We start from the raw sequence: 5560 nt of genomic DNA on the forward strand, positions 1-5560 counted from the left end.
AGCCTGTGCCATAAGAACATAAGCAAAGCCCTGCAGGATCAGGCCAATGTCCTATCTAGTCCAGCAGTCTGTTCTCGCAGTGGCTGAACAGATGCCTGTGGGAAACCAGCGAGCAAGATTCTCCTTTGTGAATTGGGTGGCCATCACCGTGTCCTGAGGGAGTGAGTTCCATAGTTTAATGATGCATTGTGAAGTACGTTCCTTTAACCCCTCCTGTATTCCTGAATACTGTATTCCAGTATTCAGACCCCTGAGCCGCCTGAAAGAAAGCCTGTATAGGGAAGTTTTAAAAAATGTTTTATTGTGTTATTATATTTGTTGGAAGCTGCCCAGAGTGGCTGGGCAACCCAGTCAGGTGCGGGGGGTATAAACAGTAAAATTATCATTATGCAATGGGATGTCCCTATTTTTACCGCAGAAATGTTGAAGGGTATGGTATCTGTCCCTCCTTGGCACAATCCCTACTGTGTCTGGAAGCTCCCTTCCTCCTGGCCCTCCAGAAGCTTTTGCCCTACTAAGCAGACAGGAGCAACACCATCAGTTAAGGCTGCACTTAGCGCTGAAACGGAAAGTTTCCTGGTTATCAGCAGAACCCACCACCACTACCCCCTTGCTTTGTTTGCTATCCCAGGGCACAGAGCGGGAGACAGAAGCTAGCATATGCTGGGGCAAAGGAGACCCCTCCTCAGGCACTTGGAAGTTCTGCGGATGAGCCCCAGCCCTTTGCTGCTTTCTGACCATCACATATGCCACCCTGAAGCCAAAAAACACTTCTTGGGTTGTCTGTTTGAAAAGCAGCAAAGATCAACGGCAAGGGGGAAACAAACCCAGTTTGTGTTCAAACTGGGTAGGAGGTCAGGGAGGTGGGGGTGGAGAGAAAGAAGCAGGAAAAAAGCAGCTCCTGTTCCAAAGAAGCTGCAAACAATGACATAGTTAGGGTAGGTTTAGACTCTGGACTTAATATCTTACCAGGGCTGGGAGGGGCAGTCTTTTCAGGCATCAGTTGTGTGTTATTTACCTCCATTCCAAATGTAGTAAGCTAGCCCTGCTCATACTCATTCTGCTGCTTGGGGCCCTGAACTTCTGCCCTGATGATGGCACAACTGGCCTTAAAACAAGGCTGCAGGGCTAGCGCAATACCTGTTCTGTCTTCATAGAGCTGTCCTCTGGGCACAAAGTGTTGCATGGTCAAGGGATAGGCAACTGAGGTGGGATTGAACATTTGGGCTGGAGGGTGGTGAAGGGAGAGAGTCCCATATTCTTCAGAGGTAGTGTTCCTTTTCTGATTCCTCTCATGTGCCTTGAAGGGGTGTCCCAGGGAGGCATAATGGGGGAGTCCCAGGGAACGTTGGCCAGAATGATAGAAGGCTTATTCCTTACAAAGGCTGCAGTGAACAAGTGTCTTGTGGTGAAGAGACCTTTTTAGTTGCCCAGGAATTTTAGATTCTAGATAATTGTTGGGTATGTGCTGTTTTGCCTTTGGGTGTTGGTGTTGTTTAATTGTCTTGTGCTTTATTATGTTTATTTGTTGGTTTCAAATCACGCTTGTATGTTCTGCAAATTAATTTTGTTCACCCTTTTGTAGGCTGCCATGGAATCCTGTGATGAGAAGGTTAGCGATATTTAAAATAAAGGCCGCATGCTCAGAGACATTAGTGAGCAGCATTGTGAGGGAGAAGGGGCAGCGGTGGCGGCAAGGAGAGTCCCGCTTATCAGTAGATGGGGACTCTGCTGAGGCATGAAGGCTGCCCAGCAACACCAACCCCTGAAGGCAGTCCAAAGGAGAGCCAACACAAGACCACACAAAAGTGGGTCTGGGAAGCAGTGGAGTTCACCTGACTGAGAGCCAGTGTGGTGTAGTGGTTAAGAGCAATAGACTCATAATCTGGGGAACCGGGTTCGCGTCTCCGCTCCTCCACATGCAGCTGCTGGGTGACCTTGGGCCAGTCACACTTCTCTGAAGTCTCTCAGCCTCACTCACCTCACAGAGTGTTTGTTGTGGGGGAGGAAGGGAAAGGAGAATGTTAGCCGCTTTGAGACTCCCTAGGGTAGTGATAAAGCGGGATATCAAATCCAAACTCTTCTTCTTACCTGGGGTGCCAGCAGGGTACCTGCAACATTTCAAAGAACTGGCACTGCCTGCTCTGGGCCCTTTCATTGGAGCAACAGAGGTGAAGTGTGAGAAAGGACTTTTGCAGGTCGTATGGAAATCGCAGAATGCCCTCCTTGGAGAGACCAATTAGATTTTATTTTCATATCTGGAAGCACTTTTTAAATTGCTCATTTAAGCAGACTTTTAATATTTATAATGACAATTTTATTATTAGGCTTTAAAATAAAAATAAATAAAAATATGCTTTTTAATGTTTTCATCACCTTTTTATTATTGGTGTTCTATAATGTGTTTTTAATGTTGCACACCACCCTGGGATTTTTTTTGATAAAGGGCAGATTGTTTTTTTGTTTGTTTATCAAATGAATGAATGAATGTTAGTGCAGCTTTCACCAAGCTGAGGATTACACAGCATGGATCTCACAAAGTGATCTCTAGTCTGTGAAAGTTTATGATGTAAGGCAGCCTTTGCAAAAGTGGTGCCCTCCAAAGGCTTCCGACTACAGCTCCCATCAGCCCTAGCCAGACAACCTTCCTTCCTTCCATTCATTCATTCATTCATTCATTCATTTTGAATAGCATTTGTGCCCTGCTCCTCAGGGTCAGAAAGGCTTCCAGTGTGGATGATTTAAGGTAAAGGTAAAGGGACCCCTGACCATTAGGTCCAGTCATGACCGACTCTGGGGTTGCGGCACTCATCTTGCTTTATTGGCCGAGGGAGCCGGTTTACAGCTTCCAGGTCATGTGGCCAGCATGACTAAGCCGCTTCTGGCGAACCAGAGCAGTGCACGGAAACGCCGTTTACCTTCCCGCTGGAGCGGTATCTATTTATCTACTTGCACTTTTGAACTACTAGGTTGGCAGAAGCAGGGACCGAGCAACAGGAGCTCACCCCCGTTGCGGGGATTCGAACTGCCAACCTTCTGATCGGCAAGTCCTAGGCTTTGTGGTTTAACCCACAGCGCCACCCGTGTCCCTGTGGATGATTTACAATAGATTAAAACAAACTGAAAGACTTGCAACTAAAAGCTGCAACACAAAAGGGAAAGGGGTGAAGGGTGAAGCAGGGGGAGAGAAAACCCAGGCACCAGTTCTTAAAGTTAAATAGTTTTCATAATGACCAGCTGGAATTGAAAGATTGCATTCTCTTGGAATGGAGGATTCTCTCAGGCTACAATCCTTCCTTCCTAGGTACTATATGCAAAGTGGAATTGGTAGCATATGTTGGCTATGTTAATAAAGTTTTAATTTAGGCACACCTGTGCCTCACCATATAATGTGGAACTGATCATTACTCCCGCGAACAACAAATGCAGCCTATGGAAAGTAGAACGGTGGGTTTCAAGGCTAGTAACAAACAAGCATCATTTTTAAAGAGCAATTATCTCCCTCCATCAAATGGGGTAATAGAGATACTCTAATTACCAGACACGACTATTGGGCAACTGGGGATTGTAAAGTTCGCTTTTAGCAGCAGCCATTAAGAGACTCTCTCTCTCTCTCCCTCCCCCTCCCTTTATTAATTTATTTAAAGCACCTACCCCATGCATTTGCCCAAAAGGTTCTCAGGATGGCTTACAAATCAACAAGAAAAACTGCCATTAGACTATCTCTAGAATAATTACCATTTATACTAGTTAAACACCAGCAATCCATAAGCAGTAAAATGATATATAGTTCAGCTAAAAGCAGGCCCCTTCTTGCATTAAGAGGATGAGAATGAAAACGCATCCTCTGCTGCTTTTTGGAAGGCGAGGGTGGGCTTAGTCTCCCAGAGCTTCTTGGGAATTGATTACAAAGTGATGACCCTACCACTAAGAGAGAGACTTGTTTAATTCTGGGCGAGGAAGAAACCTCAAAGATCGATGTATGCAGGCAAACACATCCCACATAAGTAACTAATCCTCACCCCTTAGGTGATTCAGACACTAACTAAAGGTCTTTGAGTTTAAAACACCACTTTGTAATGGTATTCAGAAACTAATCAGGGGTTTTAGCACAGGGTACTGGTCTACCAGATCAGAAGGTTGGCAGTTCGAATCCCTGTGACGGGGTGAGCTCCCATTGTTCGGTTCCAGCTCCTGCCCACCTAGCAGTTCGAAAGCACGTCAAAGTGCAAGTAGATAAATAGGTACCGCTCCGGCAGGAAGGTAAACAGTGTTTCCGTGTGTTGCTCTGGTTTGCCAGTAGCAGCTTAGTCATGCTGGCCACATGACCCAGAAGCTCTCTGTGGACAAACTTTGGCTCCCTCAGCCTATAGAGTGAGATGAGCGCCACAACCCAAGTCATCTGCAACTGGACCCAACGGTCCGGGGTACCTTTACCTTTACTTTTACTGGTCTACACAGGCCATAGGCACTAAATCCAGGATGACTTGAAAAGAGCTTTGTTTGCCCTAATGCAGCCTTCTCTGTTATGGTATAGGGTGAGACTGATGGGAGTCCAAAATATCTAAAAGGGCATCAGGTTGAGGAAGGCTGCCCTAGTAGATGACCTGCCCTAGGAGGAGGAGGAGGAGGAGGATGGCTATGGAAGTGCAACTCTGTTGGTTCTCCTGAATCTGTCAGCAGCTTTCCATTACATTGACCATGGTATCCTTCTGCACCAACTAGCAAAGATGGTTCTGGGAGGCAGTTTCATGGAGACTTCAGTCCTTTCTGCAGGGAAGGTCCCAGAAGGTACTACAGGGAAAGTGCATCAACCCAACAGAACAATGAAAGGCAGACCAAAAAGTTGCTCATGACCATCTCTAAAGAGGAGTTTTGAAGGATCTACAGGCAAAGGCTTAAATTCCACAGTGGAAGACAACTCTTGGGTCACCTGCATGCATCACATCATGGACAAGATCCTCGGGGCATACCTCACACATGGATGCTACACTCGAACACTGCTGTCCCAAGGGACCCTCTTCTTTACTTGCTTGTGCAGTTGCCCTGTTGCTGGTGGATGGATTTGTTACATATGATCAGGGATGCTGCAGACTGTTCCTGACATGTCTTAGAAGCACATCTTGGATTCCTACAGCTTCTGCCTGCCATGTGAAGCTAGCTAAAGCAGCTACTCAACCAAACAATCTGTTCTAAGAAACTGAAGCTCACAAAGTAATCCTTTAGCAGCTACTCTATTCTGCAACATCAAAGGTCCTTGATACCTCACTTTTATCTATGTGTGGCTGATCTGTATGCCTCCAGAAAATGGCACCTTCACCTTAACTCACCAGGAAAAATGTGGGGGAGTGGGAGGCACTGCACAATTTTGAAATAGATACCACATGCATTAAAAGTCAAATTACAGATTGCCATAATAATAAGCTATTATGGCGGTGGAGGGAGTGTTTAAAAATATAGTCATTGTTTCACGTGCCTTAAGTTAAAAATAACTCCATTAAATGACTTGCTTTTGCAATTAAGGCTACCCATCAAGCTTGAGGATTATAAGTCTGTTTTT

This window comes from Podarcis cretensis, assembly GCF_951804945.1.
Source record: "Podarcis cretensis genome assembly, chromosome: 8".
Classification (NCBI taxonomy): Eukaryota; Metazoa; Chordata; class Lepidosauria; order Squamata; family Lacertidae; genus Podarcis; species Podarcis cretensis.